The 22,144-nt window shown below is 39.5% G+C and overlaps 1 protein-coding gene and 1 pseudogene across 1 annotated transcript in view; one reads left to right on the forward strand and one right to left on the reverse strand.

Moving 5' to 3' along the window:
• SPPL3 (signal peptide peptidase like 3) overlaps positions 1 to 22,144 on the reverse strand; it is a 72,231-nt gene that overhangs the window by 38,609 nt on the left and 11,478 nt on the right. The window lies entirely within an intron of this gene.
• LOC114509391 lies at positions 559 to 15,679 on the forward strand (annotated as a pseudogene).

Here is a 22,144-nt window from a genome sequence, read left to right on the forward strand (position 1 = left end):
GATTTTCCTACATAAATTTGTGTTCATTTCAGCAAATATGCGATGATGCCTCTGTGCCAGACAGACACACTGCCAGCCAGTGGGGATGTAACAACAAATAAGACTGTCTTGGCCCCTGCCTGAAATGTCTTTTCTAAACAAATAAAATTTCATTTGAAGGGATTAAAAAACAAAAAATTAACATAAGCAAGTGAATATAAGTGTAAAAATGTTATAAAGGGGAGAAAGACAATTACAGGATACTAAAGTGTATTAGGTAGATCCTAGCCCGAAACTGGGTTGGGGGGTGCTTTCCTTAGGGAGGTAGATGAATGAGAGACACAATAAATTAAGTAAGACTTGGTGATTGTCTGTGGGGGGAGGAGAGGAATCCTAGGTTTCTGCAGAGCAGCTTGCGGATGGCTGGAGCAGGTTAAAAATTAGGTTTCAGGTGTTGAGACAGTTGGAGGTCACCTGTGTTGAAGACTGCTGAGAGGTCAAGTATGATGAGAACTACAGTGTCTACTGAATTTATTTAATGGGAAGTCACGGGTAACCTTAGCAAACACAGTCTTAGTGATGGAGATGGGAGTCAGACTGGCACTGGCTGCGAAGTTGAAGGTAAGGAAATGGAGACAGGTGTTTGAAAAGTGTAGGGAAGAGAACAGCCGCTGGAGGGAAACAAGGATAAGGGAGAGCCTACATTTTTTTAAACATAGGAGATACTCAACCCCCTTTTTTGTGTGCTGACTGGAAATGATCCCAGTGAAGTGGGAAAGAATAATGAATGGAGAGGAGACATTTCCTTTTATCTGCCTAAGAACAGGATACATAATAAAATGTCACGATAAGGTATTTTGGTCTAGAATGTCTTTTTATCTTTAGTTGTTAGAGATATATAACTGAAGTATTATGGGTGAAATTATATGATTTAAGGTTTGCTTTAAAGTATTCCGGGAGGGAGAGGAAGGCGGGGTAAAAGGGATAAATGCATTTAAAAAAGGCAAAATTGTTTTTAAGTATTGAAGCTGGAAATATAGGTACACGGGAGTTCATTATATTCTTGCTTTTTTTTATTTTGAAAACTTACATAATAAAAAGGTTGAAAAAGCAAAACCTTTTTGCACGGCAAAGTCTGGAGACAGTGACATAATTAAAAGCATGAGAGAAGAGACTTGACTTTGGGTGGTGAACACACAATGCAATATACAGATGACGTACTGGAGAGTGTACACATGAAACCTGTGTAATTTTATTAACCAATGTCACCCCAATAAATTCAATGAAAATTTTTTTAAAAGAAAGCACATCAGTAGCTGAATAAAGGAAAGTCTGTAGATGATGCAGACAGGGCTTATCCACCAAGAGATACCTCAGACAGTACATTTCATGCATTAGGAAAACTGATCCAATCCATTTATATTTTTCTTGCTTTGACATATTCTTTGCACAAATCTTTCTAAAATCTGAAAACAAATGACCTCTGTTCAGAAGAAACATACTCTCAATTATAAAAAAAACAAAAACAAAAAACAACAAACCCTGGGCCCTGGCTGGTTGCTCAGTTAGTTGGAGGGTCTCCCGTACACCAAAACGCTGCAGGTGTGGTCCCTGGGCAGGGCACGGACCGGGAAGCAACTGATCATCAGTGTTTCTCTCCCACACTCCCCCCTTTCCCTACTTTCCCTCTCTCTAAAATCAATGAAAACATACCCTCAGATGAGGATTTAAAAAATGAGGGGGAGGTCATATGGTCACATGGCACAAAATCTGAAGCACATAAAAAGGTGCACAGGGAGAACGCTCACCGGGCCTCCATCCGTGTTAGAGAGCCACTCTGTTAGTTTCTGTGGAGCCTTCGGGAGTGAAAATGTAAGCATGCGATTTCTCACCGTTCTTACTACAAAGGGTAGAGTATTAAATACTCAGCTCTGTACTCCCCCAACCCTGCCTTTTAGTGCAGAGCCTAGGCACCTTCCTGTATCAATATGTGGACAAACTTTTTTCTTTAAACACTTGCATAATATTCCATTCTGTAGGTACACCAGGTTTTTTGTTTTTTTAAACAAATCTCTTAGATGGACACTGTGGTTGTTTCCAGAAATTCTGTAACAATCAATTTTAAAATAAAGAGACTTGTAAATCTGTCTGCATTACACACATGAGATTACATATCTTTGTAGAATTAAGTTCCCTAAAATTGAGACTGCTGGACTGAGGAGGAACGAGCAATCTGACAGATGTAGCCCGACCACGCCCCCCCCAGAGGTTAAATCTTTTCACCTCGCATCTGTAGTGGGTCAAGTTCTAGTTTTCCAGTCTTGTCAACAGTGAGCACTGCCCAACTTTTGAATTTTTACCAATGTGATAGATGAAAATTGGTATCTCAATATGGTTTTCATTTGTATTAATTTTCTAGTGTCATTTAAAAATAAAAATTAATTAAAGATTGAGCAGCTTTTCATATGGTTAAGGGCTAGTAGGCATTCTGAAAAGCAATTAAAAATTTTTTCCAGACTCCAGAGCTATAAAAACATAAGCAGCCTGTGTCCCCCCGAGGAACTCTGGCTGGTGTTTTTACTTGAATGACCTGGCCTTTTTGTACCTTTGTATTCTCACATACAGTGTCATCACCTTCCCAAATTTGGTTGTATTACGGTCTAATACTAGTGTTTATTCTTCACTTGAAGAGACTCTGGAGACTCGTGGCTTAAGACTTCTAAAAGTCTCACATGCATTTTTGTGACAACTGCTCGCCCTCCTTCATAGATCCTCTGTACGTGTTGCTCTCTGGGGTGAGGGCTTGACGGTGTGCAAAATACCTTACGAAGAGGCTGATCAGGCTACCAGGTCTCATCACCATATCCTGGCAGTAAGCACGCTACCCCCTGTAGAAAGAACTAAATGCACGGTTTCAGAAGAAAGTGTTCTGATGTTTAATAGTTTCTTCTAGACTAAACAGGTGTTTTTGTTTTTATTTTCCAAGTAAATCGATACAAGAAAATCAGGTTAAAGCTGACTTCTAATGCAAACTGTATGAAATATCACATAATTAGAAGTTAGAACTTATTTCATGGTATTATTTGGATTTCCATATATTTTCAATTCTAACTACCATTATGGAAGTTTTACAAAAAGTCCTCGTAAGAAAAAAAATTTCCTGGAAAATACAGAACATGGATTAAAATTAATTTTAATCACTTTCAATTTTCATTTTTTAAAAATTCCAAAAGTAATTAAGTTCATTGTAAAAATTCCAATAACAGTAATTATAAAAAACAAAAGTACAAGTGCCTCCTCTCTGCACTCCCACTTCCTACAGACACTGTTTACAGTCAGGTGTATGCATCCTACCATATGAATTATGCCTACAGAATGTACACCATAAAAAAATGGAAACACACCTGTTCTTCTATAACTTGCTCTTTTTAAAAACTTAACTATGTAGCCCTGGCTGGTGTGGCTCAGTGGATTGAGTGCTGACCTGTGAACCAAAGTGTTGCCGGTTTGAATCCCAGTCTAGGGCACATGCCTGGGTTGTGGGCCAGGTCTCCAGTAGGGGGTGTGTATGAGGCAACAACACTTTGATGTTTCTCTCCCTCTCTTTTTCCCTCCCTTCCCCTCCTTCAAATAAATTAATTAAAAAAAATTAAGACATGGAAGACTTGACAATATAAGAATGCACTTTTTTTATATACAGAGAAATCTTTTAGGTTCAATGAACAAAACTTGAACATGAACATTGTCTAGTAATTCTGTCTGTATTAATAATAGCAGTATCTACCAATGCTTCACACTTTTCCATCAAACTTAACCTTCTGAACTAAGAGGGTAGATTGTTGGTGTCTAACTTCAATAGAAACAAATGGATTTGGAGAAGATGGGAACATTTCTATTGTCTTTTTATCAAAGGCAAACCATGGAATCCCACAGGTCAAGACGGTGTGCGTCTCATGCCACTGACCATTCAAAGCCCCTGTGAAAATAACATTAGAAAGAACTGCACCTTGTGCTCTGGCAGATGGACTCTGACAACCCCTTCTGGCCCCCAGGGATTATAAAAACGCTGACGTGGTATATAATATTACATTTGAAGTGTATATAAAAATCATTTTTGGAAAAGAACATCTGCTTAACAAATGTGAACTTATTAGTACATTTTGTTACTAACACCAAATGGGTTAGAATATTTTGCTATCCTAAAACAACTTTATAATGTGGTTTTTCTTTGAGAAAAATTTACCAGGGAAAAAATTTACTTTCTGCCACTTAAAAATTCTCTAAGTTTAGGGACTTATTGGCATAGATGCCTTATATTTTATGAATCACTGAAGTCGATTTCATTAGAGGTTGCCTGTGTTAACATAAGTAGAAGTACATGCACTTTACTACTGAGTCTTTAAAAAACCCTGGAAACAGAAGGAACTACTCACTGTGAGCTGATGATAAGCCTAGGATGTACTTAGAAACACTAGCTCTCTCTCTCACATTAGTTGTGTTAATTAGCCAGTAAATAATCTGCTGGGTCATACTGTATATTAATCAACAGGAAGAGATAATTTCAAAAATAGCAAAGGTCAAATTTGAATGGAACATGAATTCAAATGAATTATAGAGTATGCTGTCCAACATGAAGCCACTAGTCCCATGTGCCTATTTAAATTAAATAAAATTAAAAATTCAGTTCCTCAGTCACATCAGTTGGATTTCAGGTGTTCCACAGCTGGTGGCTACTGCGCTGAGGACCAGATAAAGAACATCTCCATCACTGCATAAAGTTCCAGTGACTGCACCGACACACACATATAGACAGCAGCCCCCCAAACAACACAGGTGTCCACTGCACATGTCCACTTGAACATTTTTCAATAAATGCACAGTCGACTATATCCAGGGGTTGCAAATCTGTAGAGTCAACTAACCACAAATCACAAAGAGTAGATAGTTTCAATCCAAGGCTGGGCGCCCCACCATGTATTGCTGTATGTATGCACTGCCATTCACTATTGTGTATGAGGGACTCATCACCTGTGGATTCTGGTATCTGCAGGGTGGTCCTGGAACCAATCCCCTGCGGATACTGAGAACAACTGAAACTACACATGACTTTTCCGCTGCATGCTCGGTGTGGGGGAGGAACTGCCCCCCTAGGCCCTGTGTAGCACTCAAGTCAACTGCAGATAGAGACCCATGTTATAGTTCAAAAACGGGAGTGCTGGGCCCAGACTGGTGTGGCTCAGTGGGTTGGGCATCATTCCGCAAACTGAAAGGTCAAAGGTTGCCCGTTAGATTTCCAGCCAGCACACATCTGGGCTGTGGGCCAGATCCCTGGTTAGGGTTAGGGGCGTGGGAGAGGCAACTGATGGATGTTTCTCTCCCTCTTCTCCTCTCTCTAAAAATAAATGGGGAAAAATAAATAAATAAAACCAACTGGAGTGTTGGGATTTTGCTGGTGGTAATAGCAACAATATCTAACATTTTACTGACCATTTAATTTTTACCACCGTTCCATGAGGTTAAGTCATCCATGTCCACAACCCCTTATCCAAATATTTACCTTGAGAATTAATGTTTCAGAATTCAACATTTTTTGCATTCAACAAAGAAAAACACTTCATTTGGGTCTGGAGCAGTACTTTATAACCAAATATTAGTATTTCTGTAGTGAAGCATCTGAATAATCATACTAGGGAAGATAAATTAAGGTTATAAATATCCTCGTATCAGTTTATGTCAGGTTTGCTTCCAAATAAAGAGCAGAAATACTCTGATTGTGCAGAGTGGCTGGTTTGGAGAATTGTGGACTTGCATGGTGGTCATCACCATGTCTGAGATAAGGAGTCGGGTACAGTTCTGAACAGGGGCAGCCTAACTCCAGAGCCTCCCAAGTTAACCTCCTCAGCTGCCCCAAACCGGATGACAGTCTCAGAGTGCGGAGGCTCCACTTCCTGCCTTTAATTACACTCCGACCAGCCGGCTGATTTCTCCTGGGCAAGCCTGGTCATCTTTCTGGTCCCTGGAAAACTCTCTGTGGGCCTAGATGAACATGGAGGCCCAACTATTGTTTTAAGATTCTAGGTTTTTACATTGTGTTTTTCTTATGAAAAAAATAGAGATATTACCAGAAATATCCTTTTACAAATAACTGTCTTTCACTGGGCTGATGACTGGCATGTCATTAGCACGGACAAAGATGACACTGTTCCCAGGCTACTGAAAATGCAATCAATTTTCTTCTTTTAATCACCCAATATGGACAGACTTAAAAGTGATTTATGTAAAACCTATACTGGACCTGCAGAAATAGATACAGGTAAGCCATTATAGGGGTACAGTCTCTGCTTGATTTAACAACGCAGGTAATTTTTTTAAAAGATTTTATTTATTTTAGAGGGGAAGGGAGGGAGAGAAACATTGATCAGATGGTTCTCACACACCTCTTGGGGACCTAGCCCCCACCCCAGGCATGTGCCCCGACTGGGGATCGAAATGGTGACCTTTCAGTTTGCAGGCCAGCACTCAATCCACTGAGTCACACCAGCCAGGGCAACATGGGGACATTTTTTTAAAATTTGGCCATTGCTGGGGTCCAACCCACAAGCTCCTTCTTTTCTCTACAAGCACATAAAAATAAGCATTCAGCTGTTTCAAAAACGTCTAAAGGTTTCCACTGCTAATTATGACGGTGAAGAGGAAGGCCTGGCCCATACCTCTCTCTCTTCTTTGGTTTGACCACACAAAGAAGTGAAGACTCATCGACACTTGGAAAGCAAACAGAGATCCTAGCATTTTACTACAGACTGGGGTCCGGGCTCTGGGGTAACACTAGAAGAAGGTAGGCAGGAAGGGAAAGGTATTCTAAGAAAAAGGGTAGACAGTCTGGCCGGTTTTAGAAGATCAAAGCCCAGATCTGATTTATTTCACAGCCTCCTCCCTATCCTACACTCCTGACTCAAACCATCAACAGAAATGTGTCTTCTCTCAGGCTCTCTTACTGAGGTGTGTGTGTTTCCAGATATTCCAAGTGCACATTAAAAAGAGAACGACACTACGCTCTGAAGTAAAGGAATTCTCAGTAAAAGGCAAAAAGAAACTAAACACATGCATTTGAGACCATACCAAAATCAGGTTAGCCAAATGTACTAAAACAGACTTGATGGCTTTACTAGTGGTATATGAGCACAGGTCACCAGTTCAGCTGAAATACTGTATGTGGTCACTACAAAAGGCACTAATTCTTTAACTGGATTGGCCAAACAGTCTGTTTAGTTTTTCCCATAAAATAAAAGATACGTGTTTCCTTTTCACCAATAACTTTACTAATTTGGATATTGTTAAGTATGTTGGTTCTCCCCGTGGTATAATGCTGATTGTTCTCAATGTCTCGATTTGATCACTCTCAACTTCAACTGGTCTACCCAACCATGAAGCACTGTCCAAAGAGAAATCTCCAGGATAAAACTTCACAAACCACTTTTGACACGTTTAGTCAGTCACAAGCGTCTTCTCCGTATACTGCACAAATGCCTTTTTGCATTTCAGTTGCATTTTTACCTTTCTTGAAATAATAAAAGCATAATATGCCAAAAATGTTGCATATTTCCTTTTATCTTCAATATTAAAATGGCCACACAAAAATTCACCAATTTCGATGTATTTTTTTAAATGCGTGTTGATATGACAGCTGTCACAATACAATCTAACAAAATGGTTTCAAATGACATTAAAGACAACTAAGCACTACTAGCGTCATCTTATGGAAAAAAACAAATGAACTTTTTGGCCAATCCGATACATTCCCCCAAGCTTTAATAGAACAAAGATGAAGCTACCAGAAATTTCTCACATATACAACATTATTGATTCTACACCCTAAGATTCTTAGAACCACACTGGATTTTAGTAAGTGCTCTAAAATCAAATATCTATTTCTAGCTGCTTTACCAGCAAGTGCTTATAACACATATCCTGCTAAAAATCATGCCAAACCGAGACACAGCGAGCACTGTTCCATACCGTGTTCTGTGTGCCAGCCTTCCAGCCATACAATGACGGCATTCTTGTCCACCCCACAAACCAAGCGACTGCTATTCCCACTTTGCACAAACACTGCCCTAGACCAGCACTTCGTGAACTTTTTGGTCTTGAGACCACTTAAGCCCTTAAAATAGAAGACCTTTAAGAGCTTTTGTTCCTTTGGGTTAGAGGTATGATATTTATCTTCTTAGAAATCAAAGTATTTAGCCACAAAGTCATTTAAACACAATAAAACCATCGCATGTGAACATAAATAACAATTTAAAAAGAAAGTAGCTATTTTCCAAAACAGAAAAGAATTTAGAGAGATGAAGAGTGTTCCTTACTTTTCTGTAAATCTCTTTAACTTCTGGCTTAAATAGAATATAGCCCAATTCTCATTCTCTGCTTCTGCATTCACTCTGCTGCCATGCCTTGTTCTGGCTGAACTCTACAGGGAAATGGGCAGAGGGAAGGATCGGCCTTCCACAAATGGGCAAAGAGGGGGGATTTTAGTAACCTTTTCTTTTTTTTATCCTCGCCAGAGAACATGCTTATTGATTTTAGAGAGGGGAAGGGAGGGAGAAAGAGAGGGAGTGAAACGTCGATCAGTTGTTCTTGTACATACCCCAACTGGGAACTGAACCTGCAAACCGGGCATGTGCCCTGACCAGGAATTGAACCGGCAACCTCCCTCTTTGTAGAATGACATCCAACCAACTGAGCCACACTGGTCAGGGCTTAAATTCATTTTTAAAAAGACAGGCCAAAGCTCAAGGGCAATGTGGTCAAAAACATTTTTTCACAAATTTTTCATTTGTTAAATCCAAAATAATAAAGTTTTATTAAAGTAACAATGGAAAATTTATACTATAATCAAGCCAATTACTTATTTAGGTTGAAAAAAATTGTAATACACTGAAAAGGAAGTTGTCATAAAAGTCCCCAATTCAGTGAACTAATTTGCTATAAAAAAGACCTGAAATATTCAAGAGTAATATTTTGAGGATTATAAAATATTAAATCACATCTACTTATTGAGGATCTTAAAGGAGTCTGGTTTGTGAGAGGAAAAAAGCATGAAGGGGGAAAATCCAAGAGGAATACCAGTCACTACCTTCACCCTCTGGGAAGAGGGCACGGGTACATAGAATAGTATCAGCAGAACCAGGGCTCTCTTGTGTCAACAGAATCACAGAGAGAGTAACTGAAGGATTATGTCGTTTAGTGACTGGGTTAAAATACTGTGGACCCGGATTCTAGATTTGTCTGTAGGATTTTATCTGCTGGAATTTTAATCTCATTTAAAATCTCTACTTTTATTAGTGGAGTAAAATCATAAAAATGATACAATATTTTTGAAAAATCAATCAGGTAAAAACTACTCTGTGCAGATGAAGGTGCAGAAGAGAAGGGACTTGTGGGAACTGAACAGTATTCTTACAGGCATGAAGTGACAAAGCCTGGGCTAATCAGAAATGGAAACAGGCGTTAATAATACAGTTATTAACTACATTTTGAAAGAAAAACCAACGAGAGCTCGTGACACACTGGACAAAGGAAATGAAGGAGGGACAAGAATCAAAATTTCTTTTTTCTTTTTTCTTAAAGATTTTATTTATTTATTTTTAGAGAGGGAAGGGAGGGAGAAAGAGAGAGAGAAACATCAATGTGCGGTTGCTGGGGGCTATGGCCTGCAACCCAGGCATGTGCCCTGACTGGGAATCAAACCTGCGATGCTTTGGTTCGCAGCTGGCGCTCAATCCACTGAGCTACGCCAACCAGGGCAGAATCAAAATTTCTATGAATGGGATGAACGCTGAGCTGACCACCTAGCCTGCTAACAGTGGTGGGCACACGACAGGGCACCAAAATCCCAACTCAGGTAGCTCATATATGCAGCAGAGGCAGCTGGGTGTCATACCCCAAGGCAGAGTCCTCTGAACACAGACCACCGCCACACAGACGAATGCTCACCTAATCAACCCGCCCCAAAGCACCAGCAGTCACAGCAACATCCAGGCGCTCCACGTTCCCAACGTGGAACTGAGATGCTCTGCTGTCGACATTAAAAGCCCTCCCATCTCACAGAGCATGGACTCCACGCTGGAACGACTCCATCCTTTGACAGTGAAAATATGAGGGTGCAGAGGCAAACCCCACATTGCTGTCTATGCCATGGGTCATGGGCTGGGCAGCGGAGGGCAAAGGGGGAAAAACTGGGACAACGTAATGGAATAACAATAAATTTTTTTTAAAAAATAAAATCTTTATTAAAAAAAAAGAGGGTACATTTCCACACTCAGCATTTGATCTCTGGTTTCATTTTTCCCAAATAGCTGAGAGCTGAGAGCTGAGAGCTGAGGAAGCCACCATGGATTCCCACTGGAAGCTTTTCTTCCGAAGGGAGAGAGCCAGTCCCATTTCCTCCTGCGGTACTGTCACCTGGAAACCAAAAGTCTCAGCTGACACGACGTTTCAGGGCTGGTCTGATTCCTAGGAAACTACCTCAGCACAGATCAAAGCATAAAAATCACCAGCAGCACTTGCCCGCATACCACCAACCTTCTGAAATCTCAAAATGTGAATTTCTAAAGAAGTTATAGCTGCTTAGTTTAACTGACCATGTTATAGATGTAGAGTGCCGTGTTACATGCTTTAAGCAAATTAGCTCATTTAATACTCAAAATAACCCTGTGACAAAATTATCATTATTGCCATTCCTATTTTATACATATGAAGTTATATTTATGATAACGTTCATAAAAACAGGAGATAGCAGTGTATCTTACAAAGACGCAAGCACCAAGCACCTAAAATTTCGTTTGAGTGACAAATATTTAGGCAGTATACTAAGGTGTGTGACCTTTAATTAATCCCCAGAAGACTATGAGGAGGAAAAAAACAGGCTTTCTGAATGCGGCAGGTTGTCAGACACAGACTCCGGGGCAGTGCACACAGACACACTTACTTTTCCCCAACAGCACTCCAGAAAGGCAAGCGAGACTCTGCCGTGGACCCTGCTGGATAGCTCTTCAGCGTACACACTTCCTTCCTCTGTGGGCAGAACCCCGACTTGGACGGGACTATTCCCAGCTCTAGCTCATCCCAAATCCTGACCAAAGATGACACACGATCCGAGGTGGACCATTCAGGACCAGCAGCATCTGACGGGGCCTTCTGTTTACGCCATCAGTGAACCCGGACTTTTCAGTCCTAAAAACACCTCACTATTATGAATACTTAAACCACTGGGCTTTATGTTCTGTTATTTGCATCCAAACATTCAACTAACAAAATTTTTACAGTGGTCAAGGAGCAAATGTGAAATTAGATTTAAAGGCATTACCTTACCAAAGTACCTAGCCATCATTCCAAGAAACCTGACAGACTCAAAAATCCTCATGAGATTTCCTCAACTCACCTTAAATGTAAGTCTTTCTCTTTCAATAATCAAAAGTGGAAAATAGCATAGTATCACTAGTATCATGGCTAAACTGTCCCCCCCCCCCGCCCCCCGTATGTAGACATATCTGACACATTTCAAGCCCTGGCTGGTGTAGCTCAGTGGATTAATGCCAGCCCGTGAACCAAAGGGTCGCAGGTTCAATTCCCAGTCAGGGCACAGGCCTGGGTTACAGGTCAGGCCCCCAGTAGGGGGTATGCAACAGGCAACCACACATTGATGTGTCCCTCTCTTTCTCCCTCCACCTCTCTCTAAAAAGAAATAAATAAAATCTTTAAAAAAAAAGGCATTCGGTGCCTGAAGGAATAACAAAACAAGACCCTTCCCTATGATGTCTATACGAGACCCACTTCAGATCAAAAGACACACACAAACTGAAAGGGATGGACAAGGATATTTTGTTGGGGGGGGAGAAAAACTGGGGCAGCAATACTTGTATCAGACAAAATAGACTTTGAAACAAAGGCTATAACAAGAGACAAAGAAGAACCCAGCAATTCAGCTTCTGGGTATTTATCTGAAGAAACCCAAAACACTAAATCAAAAAGTAATATACATCCATTATGTCTGTTGCAGCATTACTTACAACAGCCCAGCTATGGAAGCAACCTAAGTGTCTAACAAGGGGAGAACCGATACATAACTGGTATACATATATGTACAATGGAGTATTACTGACAGACAACAAAGAATGAAATCTTGCCATCTGCAACACAGGTGGGCCTAGAGGTATTATGCTAAGTGATATAAGACAGAGAAAGATAAATGCCTTATGATTTCACTTGTATGTGGAATCTAAGAAACAAAATAAATGGACAAGCAGAACAGAAACAGACTCCTAGATACAGAGGACATTTTGACTGCTTGGGGAAATGGGAGGACAAGATGAAGGGACTGAATATAACTAGGCAGCTACAGAAAAGTCACGGGGATGTACAGCACAACACAGGGAATATAGTCAGTACTACTGTGATCACTGTGTGTGGTGTCAGGTGGGTGCTAGATTTATCGGGGGAGTCCCTTTGGAAGTTACACAATTGCCTAACCACTTTCTTATACACCTGAAACTAATACATATGTAAACTGTAATTAAAAACTAAAAATTAACAGAAAACAAAAACAAAGTGGGACTCTGAACCAAAATAATTAAGAAGTACTGAATCAGAAATAAATGACTGTATGAATCAGAAATTCTGAAATATGAAACAAATTGTGTTAACTGGCCAAGTCCCAGTCTGTGCTTTATACAATTAACCCAATGTTACAGAAGCAAGAATCCCTTGTTATCTAAATCTATTCAGTTTCCGAGTTTGGAAAATGAGAGGCCAGACACCAGTGATTACTGACTTTCCTTTGGTCAATCTTACTATATGACTACCTAGCAATTACAACTTCTTTATTCAAGCAAAATACACATCAACATAATATACCTTCTGCTTTTATTACTAATCAGTAGCCTGAATCACAGAACTATTTTGGCTTGCCTATTTAAATGTGCACCTGTACTACTAGACAATTAAAGCAAAATACAATGATTATTATGTCCCAGGCTTCTATCATGCCCCAGTACTATCTCAGTATCAATTGTAAATCTAGGGATCTGCAGGCTGAATTAATTTTGTTCACCAACACAGAATGTCTGCATCTCCTCTGGCAGACTATAGCAGTGCGGATAGAAAATGAAGCACAGCTATAAACTAGGAGGGCAAAAAGAAAAGAAATGCTCAATTTTTGAAATGATGGGTCAGAAACACACACTGGAAGTTGATATTTTTAGGTAGTGTAAGAAGAGAGAAAAGAGCCATAAAAGTCCCCCAAGGATCTACTTGATTGATAAAAGTAACAGTGCCAACAAGACACCACAAAAACATCTACAAACAAATGTAAGAAACTCTCGTCCTTCTCAACTTAAGATAGTGGCAGATTATTATACTACACACCAAGAAGTTATGAAGGGCAGAGAGGAAGCTTACTGAGAGCTTATAAGATGTTCCTGTAAAAATGTTCCTGAATAAATTACTTTTCAAAAATAGTGGAAAGGGGAAAATACAATACTGAAGACAGAGCTCTAACGAACAGAAATAGTGGAAAAGCACCAAGAAGGCATTTTTTCAAGTACAGAAGAAAAAGACCTGCTTGGTCAATTATTTGGAAACTGCAGGAGGCAGTAACACACACACACACACAAACCTCAACTATGAGTCTTACACTATTTCCTGCTTGAAATATATTCAATTGCAGCCTCAAACATCCTCAGGAGCACAGCTACAGGAAGGACACTGCCTGTGCTCCCTTCACCAGCATCTGCACAGTGACGGATCACAGCCCTCCTGATGCGTGCCTGGGTCTACAGGCAGGAGGTACACATACATAAACTATACAGTGACATTTCTTTGGATGTGCATTAGGGACAAACTGTATGTTTGTTGGCCTGTTCTTTCTTAGAACACAGTTACCTACTGTAACACCTATTTTTGATATCCCTTGTGATTTAAGAGTTGTCTCCTTCCAGTGATATAATCACTGTCTCCTTCCTCACTTCTCTCCTTGGCCCATTCATATTTACTGCAATGAAATGCTCTTGTACAGATCACGAGTGACTGTCAGAGTCAATGTCCCTGTTGTTCTTATTTAACTTGAATTCTCAGTAGCATTTGTCAGTTTCCATCCTCCTTGAAATGTTCAACTTTCGGTTTCTCTAGAGAGAAAGCTGTCCTGTAGACAAAGTAAATGCAGTCACATACAACTCATCTATGGTAAAGCAACTGTCCTTTTGAATCGACTCAAAGTAGGCCTGGGGGTATAAGTTGACCCTCACGTCCAAAAAGCTACTTGCCTGGACTGTTGGGTAATTTTACAGGCTGCTTCCGTTCTTTACCAAGTTAGGCTGCTTGAGATTTGATACAAGAAAGAACGCAAACTTGAGTGGCACTTCCCATAAGAGTGTTACGAGAGAACTGCTCCAGGTATTGTTAAAGATGCCAAGCAAACTCTTCCCTTGAGCGAGTAGTGTCTTAACATTTAAAGAAAATTAAACAGGTTTCTTTTTTAATGCTCGACTTCTCAGAGCTCATAATATGCTAATTCAAGCTATGAATTTCCAAGAGAGGGATTTAATATGCAGCTTTTCTCAAGCTTTCTTGATTAAAGGTTCCCTTTATTCTCAGAAAACTATTAATGGCAAAGAGCCCTCTTCGGAGTCGAAAATACCTGTGTCCAAATTCTAGCTCTGCCGCTTGTTAACTATATAATTTTGGATCAGTAATCAGCTCAGTTTTCGTTCCTGGGATTAATATTCCTACCTGATTGTCTTTTAACCTAATTGTTTGTTAAGGTAGCCATACCCAAAAGCTCACACCTTTGGACTGAATGAATATTGGAGGGCAAAATGAAAAGTAAGTAAGTTAGTTGGATCAAGATACATTATTAAGTGAAAAAAGCAAGATACAGGACCATAGTGTGTACACTACACTATCATTCTATTAAAAAGGGATCACACAAAAGAATGAAGTTGACACCACATTTTAAGTAACGGACTTAACAGATTGAAGTCATAAACGTTTAAGAGTTAAAGCTATAAAGCTATTTTCTGGTGGCAGCTCTCCGTCAGAGAAGGCCCGTAGGCAGCAACCAGGGTACCAAGCCAAAAAGGCATGATCCTAAAGCCCCAATTCCACAAGGCCTGGAGGTGGGGCGTTTGCACGTGGTTTCACCAGCCTGTGTGGAAGATCTACAGAAGCAAGGCCCAGCATGTCAGACCCATCCAGACCAGAGCGAGATACCCCCACAGGGAGGTACCTACCACACCACAGCCAGAAGGGGTTGCACCATCCACCAGAGGGGACCATAGGGATTTCAGTGGATCCACAGAGGTGGAACAAGTCCACCGAGGCCCCGCAGGGCAACGGGCAGCGGCTGAAGGAGAACTGCTCCAAGCTTATCCTCTTCCCCAGGAGACCCTCGGCCCCCAAGAAGGGAGACAGCTCTGCTGAAGAACTCAGGCTGGCCACCCAGCTGACAGGACCAGCCATGCCCACGTGGAACGTCTACAAGAAGTAGAAAGCCAGGGTCACCACAGAGAAGAACTTTAAGGTGTTCGCCAGTCTTCTCGTGGCCTGCACCAATGCCCAGCTCATTGGCATCTTGGCAAAAAGGCCAAGGAAGCTGCAGGACAGGGTGCTGAGAAGATGAAAGTGCTGTTGGCAACTTGTGATTTAAAATAAAAACAAACAAACAAAAAAACACACTATGAAGCTCTTAGAAGAAAATATAAGGTAAAAGCTGTGATACTCGATTTGGCAAGGTGTTCTTGGATATTATGCCAAAAGCACAGACAATGAACAAAAATAAATAAATTGAGACCTCATTAAAATTAGAAGCTTCTGTGTACAACGGAAGGTGATGATGGCTATACAACAACATGAATGTACTTAATGCCATGAACTGTACATTTAAAAATGGTTAAATGAATTAAACAAGATGTATTAAAGTGTCTTTAAAAAAAAAACCCCAAAAAAACAGTTAAGTGGGAATTTTTGTTTTGGATATTTTACTAGAATAAAAAATAGAGGATTATACAAAAATATGTGCTTTCATACTTGCATCTCTAGAAGGATACAGAGAAAGCTGGTTACATTTTCTTGGGGAGGAATCAGGAATGAACACAATATAACAAAGAGGGGTTGAATACAGTAGTCTGCTAAAAACACCAAAAGCTGATGTGTGATATACTTAATGATATGAAAATCTACTTAATATTTTAACATTTAATATTTTGATGTAGTTCTATATAGTACATAGAAAGAGCGGATAACAATGTACTATTGACCATTTAATGTTACTTGCTCGTGTGCACACACCCCAGAAAGAGTCTCAAAGGTGACGTCAGACATCACTGAAGAAAGAAGGGACTAATTCAATAAAAGACACTGGCATAACTAGATTCCTAATTCATCCATAAAAAAACTTCATTCTAGATGTGTTATTTTAATCTAAATCTACCTTAATTTAGACTAAATTCTATATTTACCCTAGGTTCCAAACTTAAAAACTTGTGTGTGTAAGGCAAAGTATAACCCCAACCCACCATTCCTATTTACAGGGGAAAAAATTGGAGAATACCTTTGAGACTCAGGCTGGAAGAAGATTTCTTATGACACAGAAGTACTCACAATGAAAGAGATGGATAGATTCAGCCCTAGGTAGAAACCCTAGGAAAACTCTTAAATATGAACACCAGCAATATGTACAAGAATGTTCACAACAGAACTCTTTGAAATAGCCCCAAATTGGAAACCAAAATATCCATCAACAGTATAAATAAATTACAGTAAACATATTCACAGGACGGAGTATTCTACAACAGTAGAAATGAGTGCAACAGCTGGGACAAATCCTGGAAACAACACTGATTGAAAAAGCAAATTACAAAATTTGAAAGAGCAAATTATAAAAGACAATATATACCATCTTCATGAACATTCAACTTTGTAAAAAGTAAAGCCAAACTAAAAAACAAAATTAAAGCAAAACTAAAAAATATGCTGTATAGTAAAACAAAAAATGTAGTAAACATAAACTTAGTTTAAAGCTTAGTTTTAACTTAGTTTAAAAATGTAGTAAACGTAAACTTCCCTTTTAAAAAGCAGGGGATAATGACGGTGTCTCCCTGGGAGGGGGACAGAAGCAGAACCGGGAATCGGGGAGCACACAGGGAAGCTTCCCCCGTCCCGGAAACCCTACAGCTCTTTAGTTCATCGGTGAAGTTCATGAGTGTGTGTTCATAACTTACATACACAAAACATATTCTCTGTAGATGTTAAATATCACATAAAAATAAAAACACAGCATGAAACTCTGTTTTTATGTAAAAGACGATCTGTAGTTTCTGTATCTATACTTCCCAAGAGGATAACAAAATGTTACCATGAATTTTCCAGATAAGTTAAATTTTAGGGAATTATAATTTTTAAAATTATTCCTTATGCAGGATTTCTGATTTTCAACAATTTTTTGTGTAATTAAAAAAAAAATCAATAATCAGCTCCAGCTGGTGTGGCTCAGTGGACTGAGTGCCAGTCTGCAAACCAAAAGGTCGCCAGTTCAATTCCCAGTGAAGGGACACGCCTGGGTTGTGGGCCAGGTCCTCAGTAGGGGGTGCACGAGAGGCAACCACACACTGGTGCTTCCCTCTTTTTCTCCCTCCCTTCCCCTCTCTCTAAAATGAATAAATAAAAATCTTTAAAAATAAATCAAGTATATAAAACAATCACAAGTATACATGTATTTTTCAAAGAACTGAAAGATATGCAACAAATTTAACAAGGATCTCTGGGGGTTGGTGGGATTCTGAGTGGTTTTCTTTTCTTTTTGTGTTTATCTATATTTTCCAAAATTGCACCAATAAAATATGTACTAAAGTTCCACAATCTTTTGGTATCCAGCTTCCCCCCGCCCCAGAATCCTGTTGTTTTTGTTTTTGTTTTTTCTTTTAGAAAGGCAACACTCTGCCTTTAGGTGGTGTTACAATTACTTAACATTCCCAGCAGGGTCTCAGGCAGCACCCGGTAATCAAACACAAATATTTCTGCAGTAAAACAAAGAGTCACACTAAGTGGAATAAACAGGTACTATAAAAAAACGTCTCGTCAGTTAAGAGCTTCTGTTTTTGCCACCAGAAGAACTCCAACTTAGGTTTTACCATCAAAGGAGTGGAATTATTTAGTTCACAGGACCAAAGAAGAAGTGAAGCTTCCAATTCTGTCCCCACCGGTCCAGCCAGCTTGGAGCTTAGTCACTGCAGACTGTGCACTCAGTTGGGAACAGGCAGAACAGCCCTTGAATTAGTATTTTATCATTCCCAAAATTCAAAACATTTCAGACTCAACAAACTCAACAAAAGATACTGAAAGAGTATCTTTTAGTAAGGTTAAGGCTTTCGAACACATTTCAAAAAATGAAGAAGTTACTAGTATAGGATAGATGGAAACTAAGGGAAAAAAATGGAGTTAATTATTTGGAAATTATCAAAATCATAATGTATATCAAAAACTCAACAAAGCCAGCGAATAAGCTGTTGACCCAAAAGAAAGTATTACTCACTGTATTCTTTCACTCCGTAATTGAAGGATTTCACATAGCCTTCAAATTCAAATTTACTTGCAAATGGGCCCTCGGTCCACACTATCACAAATTCCACAAGTTCGAAGATGAATGCTGTAGGATGTACTATGTAAATTCAGTAACGACCCTTGTTCTCCTGGTCAGAGAATTCCATTAATAGACCCACCCCAACACAATCCAAAAGCACATGAATATTTCATTTAAAATAACTTCAGGTCAGTGGTCAGAAAACCAGAACAATAGCCGATGAAACATTTGTGAGCATATTAAGGCATCCAATAGTCAGTGACACTTAAGGCAATGATCAAATCTGGTGAAAATATTTGTGTCTAAATATGCAGGTCCCCATATCGAGTGTCACAGGGATACCGGTCAGTTTTCTCCCTATCCCTAACCCATCCTCTGAGGTAATGATCTAGAAATGATAATAGACATTAGAGATCACAATTCAATTGTCTTCAGGGGCCAGGTAAATAATATAAACTAGGGATGTATAAGTTCACTGTACAACAATAGAAAGTGGTAGGAACTGAGGCAAATTAGAAAATGTAAGCTGTGAGTAAAGGCAGTTAACTGTTAAGGCAATTTTGACCAAATTCAGTCCCTCTAGCACTGGCTGGTGTAGCTCAGTGGACTGAGTGCTGGCCTGTGAACTAAAAGGTTGCCAGCTTGATTTCCAGTCGGGGCACATGCCTGTGGGCTGGGTCCCCGGCTGGAGGTGGGCAGGAAGCAACCAAATCGATTTACCCCTTGTGCATTGATGCTTCTCTTCCTTTCTTTCTCCCTCCCTTCCCCTCTCTCTGAAAATAAGTATCTTTAAAATAAAAAATCAAATGACTGACTGGGACACCGTCTATACAATGGCCCACTGACATCTTCCTCTTGAAGTTATATTAATTACATTTGCTGGCATCTGACACAGGAAATGCCAGCAGTCTCTAACAACACTGTAAACTCCTGGAACAGAGAGGATCCTGTTATTATAGTGAAGCCCAGTGAGGCACAGTCATTCATTCATTCGTTACACAGATCAAATCTACAACCTTATTCTAACTAAGAAAACTATGTGGTTAGACAGTACAAGTAGCATATAACTGGTAAGTACAGGCCAAAGCAGACCCTGAACATCTGGAACAATTAGAATTAAGGACCAAACAATAGCAGTCCCAACAGATTTCTTCCATCTGCTAAGAACTACAGAACTTGGTAACGAAGCCAATTTTTTTCTCCTCTTAACCTCTACTCATCACCAACAAATCTGAGCTGTAAGGAGCTTACTTCCCTGTTCCCCTCTGAAGACCCTTTTCTATATTTTTTTAAAAAGGGCAGTTCAAACATAAAATTTAAAGAACAGCAATACAGGTGGAACAAGCACTTGTCTGTTTTTACTAAAGATAAACAGATCATACATACATGTGAACAGAAGCTCTTAGACCTCCAGGACGGTGTTATTCAATTCAATATGGTAGCTGTTGGTCACATATGGCTACTGAGTTCTTCAAATGTGGCTAGTCTAAACTGAGGAGACACTGTACTTAACAAATTATGTAGCCCTGGCTGGGTAGCTCGGTTGGTTAGGGCATCATCCCAATATGCCAAGGTTGTTAAATCCCCAGTGAAGGCACATGCAAGAATAGATCAAAAAATTATGAATATATAAACAGGTGGAATAACAAATCGATGTTTCTTTCTCTTTCCCCATCTTTCTCTAAAATCAATAAATGTTTAAGAAGAAATACTTTTTCTTCTTAAACATTTATTTTATTTATTTTTAGAGAGGGGGAAGGAAGGGAGAAAGAGAGGGAGAGAAACATCAATGTGCGGTTGCCCCTCGCATGCCCCCTTCTAGGGACCCAGGCATGTGCCCTGATTGGGAATTGAACCAGTGACCCTTAGGTTCACAGGCCAGCACTCAATCCACTGAGCCACACCAGCCAGGACAGAAATACTTAAAAAACAAACAAACAAATAAAAAAAACCCAACTATTATAAAATACTGTGTTAACAATTTTTGTATTGATTACATGCAATCAGTGACACAATATTTTTCATATACTGGGCTACATAAACTATATTAAAATTAATTTCACCTATTTCTTTTTACTTTTTAATGTGGCTACTAGAAAACTTTAAAGTCATATGTGCCTTTCATTCTATTCCTATTATACACAATACTACTGCAGAAAAGGTCACACTTTACAACTACCTGTATTTTTTGGACCATAAGATGCACCTAGGTTTTTGAGGAAAACATGAAAAAATTTTTTGAAGCAAAAAATGTGGTAAAATATTTAATAACATAAATATCATAATATTTCACCAATGTAAATGTAAACACAACTCAACAGCAGTATTAACAACCATTATTCTTCCCAAATTGGGGGGAGGGCAGAGGAGGGGAGCGTGTTTTATAGTCCGAAAAATACAGGAGTTCCTCTAGTGACTACCTTCTTGGCAAAGAAGAGATATGGAGGGCCACTTCCTCCCCTGCCCCCAACACCCACAAAAAGAAACAAAAACTTCAATCATTAAGCCAGCCACAATCTCAGGACTAAAAATAATGCAGCAAGTTGCCAGAGTAATTTGGTCATTCACTTACCCAAAGGGAAGGAACTAGTTTAACAATTACCTGAGGCTAATTTCTTCCTAATAATGCCAACATGTAAAAGAAATAAGGAATAGCCTCACCCTGACCGGTATGGCTCAGCTGGTTGGAGCAATGTTCCATAACCAAAGGTTTCGGGTTCGATTCCCAGTCAGGGCACACACCTAAGTTGAGAGTAGGCTCCCTAGTCAGGGCAGGGATCCTACAAACCAATCTACTATTTTAAACCAATGCCTCTTTCTGTATAAACCCTTAAGTATAAACATTCCATATACAAAACACACACACACTAGGATGGCTTTAATAAAAAACACAAACAATGACAAATGGAGAAATTGCTTGTGGGAATATAAAATGTTACAGTCGTTTTGGCAAACAGTTTGGCAGTTCTTCAAAACATTAGCACGGTGAAATCCAATGAGCCAGCAGTTCCACTCTGAGGGAAATGAAAACACACATCTGCACAAAAACCTGCACATGTATGTTAACAGCAGCACTGGTCATCACAGCCAAAAAAATAAAAACGACCCAAGCAAACATCCATCGATGTTCAGTGAATGGAAAACATGCAGTGTGGGCTATCCATGCTTGGGAATATTACTCAGCAATAAAAAGGGACAATGCACTAACACATGCTACGACACGGATGAACTTGAAGAATTCACCTAAATGAAAGAAGTCAAAAGACCACATATTGTTATTCCATTATAGGACATAGACGAAGAATCCAAAAGTATGTTAGTGGCTGCCAGGGGTTGAAGTAAAGGGGGAAAGGGAGTAATTATTTGCTAATGGGTATAGAATTTCTTTGGGGATGAAAAAATGTTCTAAAATTGACTGTGGTGATGGCTGCAAAACTCTGTGAATGCACTAAAAACCATACTGGATTGTACACTTTAAATGAGTGACTTGTGTAAGTTTGAGATTTATATCTCAAAAAGCTATTTAAATATAAG

Source organism: Phyllostomus discolor, chromosome 13 (assembly GCF_004126475.2).
Source record: "Phyllostomus discolor isolate MPI-MPIP mPhyDis1 chromosome 13, mPhyDis1.pri.v3, whole genome shotgun sequence".
Lineage (NCBI taxonomy): Eukaryota > Metazoa > Chordata > Mammalia > Chiroptera > Phyllostomidae > Phyllostomus > Phyllostomus discolor.